The following is an 18,166-nucleotide window of genomic DNA, read 5'->3' as shown; positions in this document are numbered from 1 at the left end:
TTGTGGGGGGTTTCTACTGTTTAGGCACACCAGGGGCTCTGCAAACGCAACGTGACGCCCGCAGACCATTCCATCAAAGTCTGCATTTCAAAACGTCACTACTTCACTTCCGAGCCCCGGCATGTGCCCAAACAGTAGTTTACCCCCACATATGGGGTATCAGCGTACTCAGGAGAAACTAGACAACAACTTTTGGGGTCAAATTTCTCCTGATACCCTTGGGAAAATAAAAATATGCAGGCTAAAAGATCATTTTTGAGAAAATAATTTTTTTTTTTTTTCATGGCTCTGCGTTATAAACTTCTGTGAACCACTTGGGGGTTCAAAGTCCTCACCACACATCTAGATTAGTTCCTTTGGTGGACTAATTTCCAAAATGGGGTCATTTCTGGGGGATCTCCAATGTTTAGGCACACAGGGGCTCTCCAAACGTGACATGATTGGAGCTAATTTTCTATTTAAAAAGCCAAATGGCGTGCCTTCCCTTCCGAGCCCTGCCGTGCGCCCAAACAGTGGTTTACCCCCACATATGGGGTATCAGCGTACTCAGGACAAACGGGACAACAACATTTGTGGTCCAATTTCTCCTATTGCCCATGTAAAAATGAAAAAATTGAGGCGAAAATAATTTTTTTGTGAAAAAAAAGTACTTTTTCATTTTTACAGATCAATTTGTGAAGCACCTGAGGGTTTAAAGTGCTCACTAGGCATCTAAATAAATTCCTTGGGGGGTCTAGTTTCAAAAATGGGGTCACTTGTGGGGGAGCGCCAATGTTTAGGCACACAGGAGCTTTCCAAACGCGACATGGTGTCTGCTAACGATGGAGATAATTTTTCATTCAAAAAGTCAAATGGCGCTCCTTCCCTTCCGAGCCTTACCATGTGCCCAAACAGTGGTTTACCCCCACATATGAGGTATCAGTGTACTCAGGAGAAATTGCCCAACAAATTTTAGGATCCATTTTATCCTGTTGCCCATGTGAAAATGAAAAAATTGAGGCGAAAAGAATTTTTTTGTGAAAAAAAAGGACTTTTTCATTTTACGGATCAATTTGTGAAGCACCTGGGGGTTCAAAGTGCTCACTATGCATCTAGATAAGTTCCTTGGGACATCTAGTTTCCAAAATGGGGTCACTTGTGGGGGAGCTCCAATTTTTAGGCACACGGGGGCTCTCCAAACGTGACATGGTGTCCGCTAAAGAGTGGAGCCAATTTTTGATTCAAAAAGTCAAATGGCGCTCCTTCCCTTCCAAGCCCTGCCGTGCGCCCAAACAGTGGTTTACCCCCACATATGAGGTATCAGCGTACTCAGGACAAATTGGACAACAACTTTCGTGGTTCAGTTTCTCCTTTTACCATTGGGAAAATAAAAAAAATTGTTGCTAAAAGATAATTTTTGTGACTAAAAAGTTAAATGTTCATTTTTTCCTTCCATGTTGCTTCTGCTGCTGTGAAGCACCTGAAGGGTTAATAAACTTCTTGAATGTGGTTTTGAGTACCTTGAGGGGTGCAGTTTTTAGAATGTTGTCACTTTTGGGTATTTTCAGCCATATAGACCCCTCAAACTGACTTCAAATGTGAGGTGGTCCCTAAAAAAAATGGTTTTGTAAATTTCGTTGTAAAAATGAGAAATCGCTGGTCAAATTTTAACCCTTATAACTTCCTAGCAAAAAAAAATTTTGTTTCCAAAATTGTGCTGATGTAAAGTAAACATGTGGGAAATGTTATTTATTAACTATTTTGTGTCACATAACTCTCTGGTTTAACAGAATAAAAATTCAAAATGTGAAAATTGCAAAATTTTCAAACTTTTCGCCAAATTTCCGTTTTTATCACAAATAAACGCATAATTTATTGACCTAAATTTACCACTATCATGAAGCCCAATATGTCGCGAAAAAACAATCTCAGAACCGCTAGGATCCGTTGAAGCGTTCCTGAGTTATTACCTCATAAAGGGACACTGGTCAGAATTGCAAAAAACGGCAAGGTCTTTAAGGTCAAAATAGGCTGGGTCATGAAGGGGTTAACATCAGCCCCCAGCCATCGGCTTCCCCTCTGCTTGTTATGAAAATTATGCAGGAACCCAGTCTTTTAACCACCAGAGTGCATAAAATAAAAGACACCTGCGATGGAGCCGCCGCAAAAAAGACGGCAAAATGACAATGAAGCGACTGCAAGAAAACTACCGCCAGCATTTTTGCAGATGTGGCTTCTACTGGGAAAACGCAACAGGTGCGCCAGCGTCTAAGGCTTCTTTCACACTTGAGTCGTGTGACGTACGTCGCAATCCTTCATTTTGGAAAAAAACAGATTCTGCAAATGTGTCCGCAGGATGCGTTTTTTCCCATAGACTTGTATTGCTGACGGATCGTGTCGTATGGCCATACGTCGCGTCCGTCGTGCACTGGATCTGTCGTGTTTTGCCGGACCGTTGGCACGAAAAACATTCAAGGGAACGTTTTTTCGTACGTCGCATCCGCCATTTTCTACCGCACATGCGCACCCGGAACTCCGCCCCCTCGTCCCCGGACTTTAGAATAGGCAGCATATGCGCCGAAAAACTGCATCCGCTGCCCACGTCTTGCGTCAGTATGTCGCGCCGACGCTTAGCGACGGACCCGTACCGACGCAAGTGTGAAAGTAGCCTAAAAGCCGCCATGTGGTACTCTTACACTTAGAATTCAGAGGAGAGGACCATATGAATGCACAATCAATTGTCCTATATAAGGTTATAAATGGGACCCTTAACATATTTTTGCTCGTCATCCTCTACCAACTTTAAACCCGCTATTTTTGAAGGTGGTGCATATAATATATGTATGATTGTCTTTATCATTTTACTTGCTTGATTCAGTACTGTTGTAAAATACAGTCTCAACAATATATCATTTTATCTATTTAGGTGCCGTTCAGCTTTCATGGGGAATACAAACCTGTGTACTATCCTTTTAATAGAAAACATTTTACGATGAAAGTTTACAAACATGGAGACTTCCAAATAAAATAATCAACTTCCAGTGTAAATGGTCTGTGCACTACTCTAGGCCACCTACAAGATTCAGAATTCAATGCTTGTATCACAGAATGGACATTGTTCATGTAGGATGTACTGTACATACTGAGGTTCGCCATGAATCACAGTATTGTTCCAAGTATTTGCAGTTCCAGTGAGTTCATGTAACTTCTGCATATATATTGTTTTGTTAATGGCCTACTACAGCATAGAAAGTGTGTTGTTACTGCTGCTTTTTAGCAGCTGTCTTATTTTGCAACTGGATAGTAGGCAGCATAAGCAGTTACAATATAGTCATGTTCCATAAGAATTAACGATCTGTGTGAATTCAAGAGAAAATATGCATAGAAGGCATATTTTCAGCTGACTTCTTGTAGATAAAGAAATTTGTGTGACTGAAATTGCAGGAAAGCAATGACTGAAAATGACAAGTTGCAGTCATGGCCGAAAGCGTTGGTACCCTTGAAATTGTTCCAGAAAATGAAGTATTTCTCCAAGAAAATTATATTGCAATTGCATGTTTTGTTATACACGTTTGTTTCCTTTGTATGCATTGGAACAACACAAAAAGCAGAGAAAAAAAGAAAATTTGACATAATTTCACACAAATTGTTGGCACCTTTCCAAAATAGTGGGTAAACTACTTTGCTTTAAGCATGTGATGCTCATTCAAACTCACATGTGGCAATTAACAGGTGTAGGCAATATGAAAATTAAACAGGAAACCAGATAAAAAGGGAGAAGTTGACCCCCTCTTCCTCCATGCAGGAACACCGACTTATTCACAGTCCCGACCTTGCGGTTTGGTTTCCCGGTGTGCGCTTGCCTTTTCCGTGAGTGCATGCTGCAGTACGTGGCGTGCCTATTGTGCACACTCCCTTGCTCTTAAAGGAGAAGGCACACAAATGATAAATGCTCTCAGCCTGTTGTTGAGAGCCATTTAGCATAATGTGTACACCTGCAAGATGGCTCCCAGCCATCCTTAGGGAGTCGCCAAGAAAAGAGTTTAGTTATTAGGTAGTTGGTGTTCCACCAGTGCAGTTGGGAGATCCCCTGGTCCTGGTGCGGCCAATGTCCTGAGCCCGAATCCCTTGGCCTGCTGTGGCCAGTATTCTGAACCCGAATCCCTGGTCTCGGTGCGGCCAGTGTCCTGAACCAGAGTCCCTGGACCCAGTACGGCCAGGGCCTGAATGTTGGCCCCTGGTCTGAGTGCAGATAGTTCTGCTCCTGAAGTCCCTTCGTCCCAGTGTGGCCAGTGCCTGAACATTGTCCCTTGGCCCGTACGTGTTCAGTCCCTGATCCACTGTCCTAGAACAGGGGTCCCCAACTCCAGTCCTCGAGTCCCACCAACAGGTCATGTTTTCAGGATTTCCTTTGCATTGTACAGGTGATGCAATTATTACCTGGGCAAGACTAAGGAAATCCTGAAAACATGACATATTGGTGGGCCTTGTGGACTGGAGCTGGGGACCCCTGTCCTAGACCACTGTGTTTGAACCTAGCCCTAGTCTGTGTCAGCGAACCTGACCCCTTGGGTCAGCAGCTGCAGTCCCGGGATCTGCCTAGGAGTGGTACCAGTCTGTCTCCACCATCAGGAGCTCCAATGAACACCTTGTAGCCACTTAGTTAATCCCCTTCCTAGTGTCATGCACAGTGTAGGAAAGGCTAAGTGCAACACAAAGGTATAAGGGAAAGAGAACCAAACACTAGGGAAGTGGGAGTGGAGACCCCTAGGAAGATATAACGTCACCCTGTCTGCCTTACCCCTACCTTATTAAGGTTCCACACCTATCGCCGAGCAGGATACCTAATCTCTGCCTTACCCTGGCGATAAGCTCTGCTCCGGGAAGGATAGCATAAGCGCTAGTCAATCCCCACTAACACTAAAGACAGATAGAATACACAAACAAGGGGGAACACTTAGCTTGAGTAGACTCAGAGAGAAACACAGATGCCTCCCAGCAACATCAAGGAGGAAGATAGCTGACTGCAATAGCTCCAAGCTGCAACAGGGAACTGGAAATAGAAAATATCAACCACGCCTTCCAGCAGCAAGCTGGAAGTTATATACACCCCGGTCCAAGAGTCTCAACTAGAGCCAAGGGAGATTGTCACTGGGTACTAAAGTCAGAAGGTCCAGAAAGAAGTCTGCAAAACAAACCGTTGAGACCTTCTACAGTCAGATGCAGAGCGACGATCTGCAGCCTCTGACACACCTGTGACCCCCTTCTGGCCTCCGGATAAGAGGTGTGGAACAAACAAAACAACCAAACAACCTGGGGGCGTTCACTTCTGATGCAGAAACCCACATCTTTTCCTGTGGACCATAAGCCTTCCAGTGCACCAAGAATTGTAGGGAACGACGTTGGAGGTGAGAATCTATAATCCTCGAAATTTGAAACTCTAGGTTTCCATCAACCATTATTGGGCCAATGACAGCGGTTATCTTATAGAGACCAATGAATCTAGGTCCCAACTTCCAGGAAGGAACCCTCAACCTGAAATTTCTGGTAGACAACCACACAGAATCATTCACATTCAGGTCCAGACCTGGCACACGTTTACTGACAGTCATACATTTATACCTGTCTCTCCTGACACAGTTATGAACATGTAGTGGAGAAACAGGACCAGATGGACAGGTATGCGGTACTTTAGAATGTATGCAAACATTGCAGGTAGACACTTGTTCAACCACATCTCGATGCAACCCAGGCCACCAAAAATGACGAGAAAAGAGGTTCGTTGTTGCTTACCACCTGGGTGGCCAGTAAGTACAGAGTCAGGATATTCTCTGGTTACTTTGTGGCGCAATATAGACGGCACAAACAACCTTCCCAAAGGGCAGGAGACAGGGGTGTCCCTCTGAGCTTCCAACACCTCACCCTCCAGGGCAATGTATAAGGCCGAAATGCCTACCCTCTTCTGCAAAATTGGGGTAGGGTCCTCAAAGCCAGACAAAAATGTCAGTAAGGTCCCTGCAGATACAGCAGAAGGGGAATCGTTTAGGCAGTTACTATGACAGTAATCTCCCCACTTTACAATCGCTCTAATTGCCAATCCACAGTTGGATTATGCTTCATCAACCAGGGCAAACCCAGAACGATTGGAGTGTGGAGGCCCTTCATGACATAACAAGGGATTATTTCATAATGTGAAGACCCTACCTTCACTCTTATGTTATGAACAATATGTTTCAGTGTTCTCTGTGCAAGTGGTGCTGAGTCGATGGCGCAAATAGGAATAGGTTCAGCCTAGTTAGAGCAGACAAAACCATGAGTTCTAGCAAACTCAGCATCCACCATACTGACTCCAGCTCCACTGTCTACAAACACAGAAATTTTTTCAGAGCTGCTCGCTAGCATCACCTCTGCTGTCAGGACAAAACGAGAATTGTAGGTTAAAGATGAACACACCCCTTAATTATCACTGTCAAAGCTCCCAAGGGTTAATTGAGTCTCTTTTTGCTTTGGAATTACAGGACATGCCCCTGTTCTGCCCATCTTAATGTGCAGAGAGTTAATTATCATGTTATTCAAGTTGTGGCCACTGGAGGTCATCAGTTGCCTACTTTTCATGTTGTTTACCAACCTTTCCCTCCTAAGAGCAATGTCTTATGGGTTAGTTCCGCCCACATTCTTCTTGTGAAGACAAGCTGCAGTAGCCATTTTTCCTCAGATCTGCAGAGAGGCACACGTGCTCCTGTCTCGCTTACTTTCTTACCCCTGTCCTAACGGATCTCGGTACGTTTATAAAGGTTTAATGCATCTTATGTTTGTGTTAGTATTTAAGCCTTATGCAGCTCCTATAGTCAGATATAGTTAGGCAGATGTGCTTTGCAGCTTGCAGTTAGGTTAATGTGTACTCTGCATTTAGATAGATGCATTCTTGTATAGAATAGGGTAGTGCTGTTAGAATTACTGTGTAATGCACTCTGTATAATTCTTGCTGTTATGTCCCAGTTATTTATGTGATTGCACCCTGTATGTGCATATACTGAAATGCTGTTATTCTTTACAGTTTTTCACCAGTCATCCACTATGATCAGTCATCCACTATGATCAGTCATCCACTATGATTATTCACTGAACATCCACTTTGTACATCAACATCATTCACTATTCGATCATCTACTATGAATACTGTCCACCATTGTTGTTCAACGTTATAGTTTTGGTTATCATCACCCTAATAAATAAGACTTAAGCATCAACAAAGTCTGTTTACTGGGATGTGGATGAAGGTTTAGCCGTATGTTGGAATCCACACAGCATCCTACGTGGAGGAAGACAGAACAGTGAAAAACGAGACCACCAATCGCAGGCGGTGATTGTAAAGTAAGAACAGATTAGCTGTCTTCAGTGAAACTGATAGCCGGTCGCAGGCTGTAGTTGTTCAGACTGTACGGAACCGCTAACACCCACACTGCTCCGCATTCGGGTATCACAGCAGCCGCCATACAGCCTCGGGACTATACTGCAGCCCGCCAAGAGAAGCTACATCATTCCCGCCACGCGGAAGCTCACCGCACCTAGACTCAGTTTCCCGCCAAAACACTCAGCAGTACGCAGCTAAGCGCACAATGTCTCGAAACAGCACATCCTCACTCAAGACGAGGTCACGAGCAAGCTCTAACAGGTCATCATTAGCAGAGCTGGCTGCTGTCGCTCGTGCTGAAGCTGAAGCAGCCAAAGCAAGGTCCTCCTTTGCCGAGAAAGAAATGCATCTAAAGCTGAGACAAGCAGAGCATGAGGCAGAAGAGGTACGTTTGCAGGCAGAACAAACTGCACGCCTGCAAGCTGAAACCGCACGTTTGCGGGCAGAGCAAGAAACAGAAGGTGCGCGCCTGCAAGTGTCTCTAGAAAGACTTATGGTAGACAAAGAGGCAGCAGCTGCAATAGCTAAGGCAGAGTACTTGGAAGCCATGAAGGATCCTGATTATGAGAGACGCAGCAACGTTCTTGGAACAGATCTAGAGCAGCAAGATCCAGCTCAGCGCGTCGCAGAGTACGTTCATTGACACTCCAGCATGGACAACACCCTCGACAGACTACAACGATCAGCCTACGCCGATTATCATCGATCCAACCCCGAACTTCACTACTACAAACAAGAAGACGTCCAACACAGAGGAGTCGACCACAGCTACCGTTCCACTGAGAAGAAGGTACAGCTCCCACCTCACCTTAAAGAGACATCTTCTTCACCAGAAAGGTACTATGCAGACTGTCCGAAGCCAAGAGCATCTCACAGGTATGGTGACGCACCACACACTAGACATGGCTATAACATACCGGCTCGTACCAACACTGATGAAGCCACCATAGACTTGGCAAAGTTCTTTGCCCGCCGAGAACTGGTAACAAAAGGACTTGTAAAGTTCACTGACAAAGCCGAAAACTACAGGTCGTGGCGAGCTTCGTTCCAGAACGCCATTCAGGGACTGGACCTTTCTAGTAGTGAGGAGTTAGATCTCCTGGTAAAGTGGCTTGGAACTGAATCGGTCGAGCATGCTAAAAGACTAAGAGACATTAACATAGAATACCCACACATAGGTTTACGTAAAGTGTGGGAAAGACTTGACGAATGCTATGGGTCCGTAGAAGTAATAGAGAATGCTTTATTCAAAAGAATTGATGATTTCCATAAGATAGGGCCCAAGGGTTATCAAAGACTTAGAGAATTGAATGATTTATTGATAGAGTTACAGGTCGCCCAGAAGGAAGGTCACTTGGCTGGATTGGCATTCTTAGACACAGCTAGGGGTGTCAATCCAATAGTACAAAAACTTCCTTACAATCTTCAAGAAAGGTGGATTATACATGGTTCACGGTATAAACAAATTCATAACGTACCATTCCCTCCTTTTGCTGTATTTGTTGAGTTTGTCACCCAGCAAGCCAAGATCAGAAATGACCCTAGTTTTGATTTCACTCTGTCATGTTCCACTACCCCTGGTGTCAAACCCAGTAAGACACCCGTGGCAGTCCATAAAACTGATATTGTCCTCCACACAAGACAACTAAGCCCCCTACGGAAGAGAGCAAACCTCAGGATGTCAGTAAGCAGTGTCCTCTACACAGGAAACCACATCCTCTACTAAAGTGCAGAGCCTTCAGGGAGAAGACTTTAGAGGATCGCAAAGGTTTCCTCAAGGTAAACAACATCTGCTTCAAATGCTGTGCTACGACCTCTCACTTCGCCAGGAACTGTGGAGCTAGCGTGAAATGTGCAGAATGCAGCAGCACGGATCACAATACAGCCTTGCATCCTGGACCACCTCCAGGAGTGTTGTCACAAGCAGAGGAGCACGATGAGAAACAGAAGAACACCGACGAAGACACCCCTGCGGTCACCTCTCAATGTACGGAGATCTGTAAGGGACTCAAGGGAGGAAGATCCTGCTCAAAAATCTGCCTTGTCCGAGTCTATCCAACAGACCACAGAGACAAAGCGCTCAAGATATATGCAATCCTAGATGACCAAAGTAATAGGTCTTTAGCCAGGTCCATCTTCTTTGACAACTTCAGCATTGTAGGCCCCAGTTCTCCCTACTCCCTTAGGACATGTTCAGGTACCGTCGAGACGGCGGGGAGGAAAGCAACCGGATACAAAGTGGAGTCCATGGATGGCCAGACCTGTCTGTCACTACCGACCATCCTGGAGTGCAACCAGATTCCTGACAACAGGTCTGAGATACCTTCACCAGAGGTGGCAACGTATCACCCCCACCGGAAGCGTATAGCCCACCTGATACCTAAGTTGGAACCAGAAGCGCCAATAGCTTTACTTCTGGGAAGAGATATACTACGAGTCCACAAGACTAGAGAATATATCAATGGCTCACTGAATGCTCCATACGCGCAGAGGCAAGACCTTGGATGGGTCATTGTAGGAGATGTCTGTCTAGGAGGAGCACACAAGCCGGTCTCAGTCAACAGTATGCTTACCAGCACGCTAGAAAATGGACGTCCATCTCTCTTCCAGCCGTGTCACAATAGTCTGCTGGTAAAGGAACTACCGAGCAGCACTCCCCTACCTTGCCCTTTCAGAAGTCACCTGAGACGAAGGAACATTTCTTTATCTTCATGGGAAAGATATTCCAGAACAACCACGCAGAGATTGCACCTGCACTTCGACACGGAGAGGAGTGTTGGTACCTGCCCATCTTCGGAGTGTACCATCCTAAGAAGCCAGGTCAAATTAGAGTGGTATTCGACTCAAGTGCCAAATGCGAAGACGTGTCATTGAATGATGTCTTACTGTCGGGCCCAGACCTCAACAACAGACTTCTGGAAGTATTACTCTGTTTCCGTAGAGATTCAGTGGCATTTATGGCCGACATACAACAGATGTTCCACTGTTTTCTCGTCAAAGAGGAACACAGAAACTACCTGAGGTTCTTCTGGTACCGTGACAACGACCCGGACGAAGACATCGCAGAGTACCGGATGCGGGTACACATCTTTGGGAACAGTCCTTCCCCAGCGGTCGCAATCTACGGCCTCCGACATTCTGCCAAAAAGGGTGAAGAAGAGTATGGCTCGGACGTCAGGTCCTTTGTGGAAAAGGATTTTTACGTGGATGACTGTTTGAAGTCCACACCGACAAGTGAGGCCGCAATCAGTCTACTAAAGAGGACTTGTGACATGCTCGCTCAGTCTAACCTAGGGTTACACAAGATTTCTTCCAACAGCCGAGAGTTGATGGAAGCCTTTCCCTCTGAAGACTATTCCAGCGATCTAAAGGATTTAGACCTCAGCATCGACCCCCTTCCTATGCAGTGGAGCCTTGGATTGCTGTGGGACCTGAAGACAGATACCTTCACCTTTCAGATCAGCAAGGATGAGAAACCCTTCACGCGCAGAGGAGTTCTTTCCTTTGTGAATAGTTTATACGACCCCTTGGGGTTCGTAGCTCCAGTAACCATCCAAGGAAAGCTGATGCTCAGGGACTTCACCCAAGACACTACTGATTGGGATGATCCACTTCCAGCGGGAAAGGCTGACCTGTGGGCAGAGTGGAGGAAGTCTCTTGAAGCCCTGACCAACCTTCGTGTGAAACGACCGTATGCTCCTGTGCCATCCACAGAGGTCAAAACGCAAACACTTTGTATTTTCTGTGATGCATCAGTCAAAGCGATTGCAGCAGTAGCGTACCTCAAATCCACAGACGTAAGCGGACAATCCCATATCGGGTTCGTTATGAGCCGGACGAAATTAGCGCCACTTCGTGAACACACGATACCCAGACTGGAACTCTGTGCTGCTGTCCTCGCAGTTGAGTTGGCCGAGCTGGTCTCAGATGCGATGGGCCTGAAGATCGGGGATGCAGAGTTCTACACCGATAGCAAGGTGGTACTGGGGTACATCTGTAACGAGACACGACGCTTCTACGTCTACGTCAGCAACCGGGTACTTCGGGTAAGAAGATCCACCGACCCTAATCAGTGGAACCACGTACCTACTCACCACAATCCTGCGGACCACGCGACTAGATCCGTTGCACCCAGTCATCTGAAGGACACTTCATGGTTCACAGGTCCTACCTCTTTGTACCGTTCGATGTCCCACATCAGCAGGCCTGAAACTTTCGAACTAGTGGGTCCAGACACAGATGAAGAGATCCGACCTCAAGTGTCTGCTCTACATACAGAGATTTCAAGCTGCCACCTCGAATCTCACCGGTTCAGCAGGTTCTCCACATGGAAGTCACTTGTTCGAGCTATAGCTTGTCTATTTCATGTAACCCAGTCCTACAAGACAGCACTTTCTAGTGATTCTGGAGATCCATCCATCCTTACTCCTGCAATGTTACTTACACAGAAAACCTGTGTCCCGAAAGCTCCACTCGGAGTATTCAATGACAAAGACCTCTACAGACGACAATAGAGGCAAGTACAAAGCGTGTCCAACGTCTTCTGGAATAGATGGAGGAAACAGTATCTCTCCACTCTGCAAAGCAGGACAAAGTGGCAGAAAGACCGCACAAACATTCAATCTGGCGATGTTGTACTCGTCAAAGACAGTCAGTCACATCGGAACGAGTGGCCACTCGGCCTAGTCATTAACACCCTGCCCAGTAAAGATGGGAAAGTGCGGAAAGTAGAGGTCAGAGTGTGCAAGCTTTGGAGAAAACAAACTGTTCCTCAGACCCGTTACCGAGCTTGTATTATTATTTTCCCCAATAGAACCTAATTGTGGCATCTGTTGACGCCAAGCGGGGAGTGTTCTGCCCATCTTAATGTGCAGAGAGTTAATTATCATGTTATTCAAGTTGTGGCCACTGGAGGTCATCAGTTGCCTACTTTTCATGTTGTTTACCAACCTTTCCCTCCTAAGAGCAATGTCTTATGGGTTAGTTCCGCCCACATTCTACGTGGAGGAAGACAGAACAGCCCCAATAAAATGTCCCTTCTTCCCTCAAAAAAAACCATACACCCTTTTTGTTGCATATGTTGGGGGAAACATATGATGTGAACGCAACCCCAAACTGTATGGGTTCCTCTAACTCTGCAAGTATAGGTTCACCCTCGGACCTTCCCATCAACACCGGGAGAAAGAGGGCTCAGAAGCAGGTGGTCTTACCCATCTGTCCTGCAGGCGTCTATCCACCCAAATAGCCAAGGACATGGCAGCCTCCAGTGACACAGTAGTTTCATACACTGCTAATGCGTCCTTTATGCTTTTAGTGAGGCCCTGAAGGAATTGGCTTCTGAGAGCCGGGTCATTCCATTTGGTATCAGTTAACCACCTGCGGAATTCAGAGCTATAAATCTCCACTGCAAGATTCCCTTGCTGAATGCGATGCTGCTTGGATTCAGCCAAGGAAATAGTGGAAGTTCCCACTTTAAGTGTATTACACTGAGATTTTTAGAAGAAATTTAACTAACAAAAGCTCAAACAAGGTACTGAGAAAACAGGTGTAAATCGGATGAGGTGGTATTATGGGACCCCCTGGGATGGCAACACTATAAATTGATCAAAACCCACAATACAATACATATAGATATAACACACGCTCTTAAATACTTAATCTGGGGATACCCGGGTATCTATTATTACGGTACCCTTAACCTGAGGTGAGTACACTTACACTGCTGCTGCTAATGTACTGAGTACTAATGTAATCTACTCAGGCATATCATTTGCATTGGCTGCAGCCAGTCCCAAATTCTTCGGCGCCAAAACAGCTACAGCAAAACAAGGCTCCACGTCTTGTCGACCGATGCTGAGCCCACACGCTGGGGACTTACAGTTCTGTAGCCTCAGGATACGATACGGGATAGCACTTCAACGAGGCTTGTCTGGGTCCCTCTCAATATGGATGGTACAGGATACCATCTCTCCTCCAACAGTCACTCACAACTTCCCTGAAAGCAACCCGCCTGGGTCTGCACAGGATCAATGTCTTCTGTTGTTTTTCATCTCAGCATAGCACAGATTCCACAGAACTCCAAAGTCACACACCTATCATGGTTAAACACCCTCACAAAACACACTGGCAGCAAACAGTCCTTACAGAGTCCAAACTCCTCACTTCTTATTAGCTGCCGCACAGTGCATCTCACATGGCAGTCTCTCTGCTTCTAGCAGCATCATCTCTCAATGCCCTATACAGCAGACACTAGGCCCCACCACCCAGCACACACACTTTCCTGGGATTTTGCTCTCAGCTCAGACAACAGGGTCTTAATGCTCTCCTGATGTTATCACAGTTCACCCTCTTACACATGTATTGTATGTAGTGGGTAGATACAAGAATACTGGGTATTCAGAAGAATAGTGCAAAGTTTCTGGGATAATGTCTCTAATATCACCACTATTATGATTTACATGCTGGAACAGTTGGTGTCTGACTTTAATATCCATCTGTTAGCTAAAAACGGTTCATGAAAAAATGGGAGACATTCCCAAATGAAGCATGTTCTGTAATGTGATCTCATGTGTCATCTCTTGACAATAGATTTCCCTACATAACTGCATACATTATTACCTAGGCCCCATACACATTAGGCTAATGTCAGCCAAGGATGCCATTATATTCAGATTCAGCCGACAGTCTAATGTGTATGAGAGATCCTGGCAAATGATTCTCACTGGAGATAACGAAACAGCTGTTAGGGCTGGCGGAATGCACAAAATGATAAAAAGGAAGATATAAGGTGCGTTCACAGCCCGGCGTCCACCATGCAGAGATGACACCTGCTCCTCAGTAATGGCAGACAGTATATGGCAGTATAATGAAAACACACACAGGTTAACTTCACCCGGTATGTAAGGAGGTGAACCCTGTTGCGTCACAGGGCCACAATACCGCTGAATGATCGCTAGTGTTAGGTCACAGGACTCTGCCCCAAGGAAGCAGGGTTAGAGTCTCCCTAGACCCAGTAGCACTCTGCGCCGCAACTGTGGTGCCAGGGAGAAATTACGCTAAGAAATTTACCACACTAGGTGCGCATAGCGCCGCTCTGGCGGACGCTACTAACCACCCTAACTAGGGCTTGCAAAGCGCACTGATTGCGCACAGCGCCAGACTGGCAGATGCTGCTTATTTGATGCTGTATGCTCGTGCCTTGTGCTGGATGCCACAATCTGGCACTAATCAGCTCAAACACTCAACCGCATGCAAGAATGCTAGGGAGGGGGTTGGTTTAGGAGCTTTCACCACATTTCTAACACACATCCACACATACACGACTTTAGTTTATACTAGTGCATGGCCGAGCGACCATGCGAACCTTTTATAGTTGCAGCCTTCCGAGACCTTCCCAGTGGTCCAATCAGAGCCGCTTCAGGACCTGAGCATGTGACCTCCGACCTCCAAAGAGAGGTTATCCCATGGGCATGCTCAGTAGACAAAAAGCAGGCAGTCCCTGGAGCGTCTGCTCGCCGCTGATTAATGCTGGTCACAATAGCTGAACCTGGGATGGCAGCAGTAACCAGACGCACAGCATCAGCTTGAGCATGATGCTGGGACCGACGTCTCTGCTCAGTAGACTCCTCTGTGGCTTGGGAAGAATGGGAGACCGCAGAGGACATGGTTCGAGATTTTCCCAGTGCAGAAGCAGGAACTCAACACCTAACACCAGCAAGTCCAATTTTGAACGTCCGATTCTTTGTTCTTTAAAGGATAAGCTGCTGCCACAGCTCTTATAAAGAACAAAGGAGCACTCAGCAGAGTGAGCACTTCAGTGTAAGGGAAAGTTGGAGAAATTAGCCGCGGGGCAAACAATTGGCTGAACTATGACACCAGGCCACATTTCATAATCTAAATTGTTTGTGCTAATACTGTGGTGCAGGCAGGAAGCCATGTTTCCTAATCTAAATTGTTTGTGCTAATACTGTGGTGCAGGCACAGGCCACAGTTCATAATCTAAATCGTTTGTGCTAATACTGTGGTTCAGAGAAGGCCATGTGCGATAACGGTGCAAATCTGGTGGTGGCCATATGCCGGGGCAACCTCACACACGTGCCTTGCATGGCTCACAACCTCAACCTGGTAGTACAGCAATTTCTCCGCCACTATCGTGACCTGGATGCGCTGCTACAGAAAGAAGAGTTGCTGTGTGCTCACTTCTGCCATTCACACCCCGCAGGTCATCGACTTGCATCACTACAGAGGTCTTTCAGCCTACTGGTTAACCATTTGATATGCGATGGTGGAATGCCACTCTGCACACATTGCAGGGACTATGCCAGCAGCGATGAGCCCTGGTGCTGTATGTCCTTTTGCATAGCCTGGGTTAATGCAGTACAGACGTGGTGCAAATCACTCTTGTGGAGTGGGCACAGATGAAGGAGCTCTGCACCCTCTGCACAGTTTCAAAATGGCTACTACGATGGTTAGCGCCGATGATGCCTTTATCAACATCACTATTCCGGTCATTTACATTCTGGGGCACACTTTGAATAGTCTGCGAGAGGAGGTGGTGGTCCCAGAGGAAGAGGTGGAAACAGAGGAGGAGGCTGAAGCGATAACAATATCTCTAAGTTCTGGACTGTTGTTGCACAGGCAGGTGCCATGGGAGGGTACATTACAGTGATCAAGGGGGCTCATGGTACCAGACAAACTGTTAGTGAAGGTGCAGGAGCTGAGGAACAAATGGAGGAAGACAAGGCAGAAGAGGTGATGGGTGTGCAACAGTCAGGAGATGAAGAGGATAATGATCCCCTCTCTGTTGTCCGTGGTTAGCGGGATGGGATGGAGGATGCAAGCTTGACTGTTATCTCACCACGAACACTCGATAGACTTGGATCTCATGGAAGCGCCTGACACATGACCGCCTTCTTGCTGAACATGTTTCCCGTATTGTTAGGATTAGAAATAGTGCTGACTACTAGGTTGCTACACTGTTTGATCCAAGGTACAAGAGTAAACTTTGCCAGATGCTTCCCCCCTGGAATAGGATGCGCACATGCTTGAGTATCAAAACACGCGTGTAGACAATTTTAAGAGTGGTTTTCCCCAAGACAACAGTGAGGCACACAGTGTGCATCACAGTTATAGACTTCCAACCCCAGGAACACTGAATTGTCAATGCAAAAACATTAGCAGCAGCAGTGTAAGTGGCATAAGCAATTTCTGTGAATCATTTCACACAGCCCGTGCACCAGCAGAACAGAGTACAAGTCTGACACATTGTGAACGACTGGAGAGGATAGTGCAGGAGCTCAATATCAATGCAATCAGGAGGAATTTCAACCCTTTTGCATTTTGGTCTTCAAAAATGTAAAAGTGGCCTGAGCTCGCCTGTCACAACTTGGAGGTTTTTACATGTCAGTCAGCCAGCAATTATGCAGTTTTTAGTGTGCTGCATAGATCTTGCGTTATTGCAGTCTGAGACACCGTTGTCATGGCTTCTGTGCCTGCTGTTGCCACTGCTACTGATGTTACAAACAGTTGTTTAAAATGTGGAGACTCAAAATTGGGTCTCCGTCTGGTGGGTTGCCTGTAGTGGAAGGGGTATCAGAGCCCCATTGTACTATTTTTACTCCAGGGAAATTGATGCCACTTTAGTGGAGACTCCAAGTTGGATTTCCTTCATGTGTGTTGCCTCTAACAGTAGGGCACTCAGACCGGCAATCCTGCACTTACTTTCAGTCAACTACCTGTGTTAGTATCCTTAAATTTTTCAGTGTGTTGCCTGAATTTGGCAGGGCTCCCAGAACACCTGACCTACACCTATCACTCATCCAGTTGTTACTGATCAACAGTTAAGCAAGGAATGTTGGTCCAAGCCCTGTCTCAGGTCCTGTCCCATGCATCCATGCTGTGCAATGATATTATTTGTACTATGGGTCAATTGATGCCACTTTTCCTGGTGTCTGCCCCTAATTTGAGCAGTTTTGGCAGCTGTTTGGAACCAATGAAGGTATTGGCTATGCGATTGGTTTTGCCTCCCATTGAATTCAATGGAGTTCGGTGAATTATTCGACGAACACAGGGACGTTCGCTGAACCGAACCTTGAAAGGTTTCTTCATCTCTTCCCAGGACCTTAACATCTAGCATCTTCACCTCCAAGAACATCTGAGACCAGCCACCCAGATAGCTGCTACAATAATCAGTTTGCATAACCAAAGATTTTCTGCACAAGCTGTCAGAAACTGTCTCATGGAATCACCTCTGCATGCCCGTCGTCCTCATCAGGTTCTCCACCTGACTGCAGTTTGTCATTGTAACCAACCTAACTTATATATATAAAGCACTTTACAGACACATCATCACTGACCCCACTGGGGCTCAAATTCTAAGTTCCCTTTCAGTATATCTTTGAGTGTGGGAGGAAACCGCAGTACCTGGAGATAACCCAAGCAAACACGGGAAGAACATAAAAAACTTCTTGCAATTGTCCTTGGTGCAAGGCTTTATTGCTAACCATTGAGCCACCATGTTGCACACATTATGTCATCAGTAGTGATGAGCGAGTGTGCTCATTACTCGAGATTTCCGAGCATGCTCGGGTGTTCTCCGAGTATCTTGGGCGTGCTTGTAGATTATGTTTGTGTCGCCGCAGCTGCATGATTTGCGGCTGCTAGACAGCCTGAATACATGTCGGGATTCACTAACAAACAGGCAATCCCTGCATGTGCTCAGGCTGTCTAACAGCTGCAAATCATGCAGCTGCGGCAACACAAACATAATCTACA

General features: G+C 46.2%; 1 protein-coding gene across 4 annotated transcripts in view; it reads right to left on the bottom strand.

Annotated features, from left to right (window-relative positions):
- The window catches only part of CERS1 (ceramide synthase 1), a 120,052-nt gene that overhangs the window by 42,845 nt on the left and 59,041 nt on the right, over positions 1-18,166 (bottom strand). The window lies entirely within an intron of this gene.

Source organism: Ranitomeya imitator, chromosome 1 (assembly GCF_032444005.1).
Source record: "Ranitomeya imitator isolate aRanImi1 chromosome 1, aRanImi1.pri, whole genome shotgun sequence".
Classification (NCBI taxonomy): domain Eukaryota; kingdom Metazoa; phylum Chordata; class Amphibia; order Anura; family Dendrobatidae; genus Ranitomeya; species Ranitomeya imitator.
Note: the sequence above shows the minus strand (reverse complement) of the source record. Positions and strands in the feature narration are given on the sequence as shown.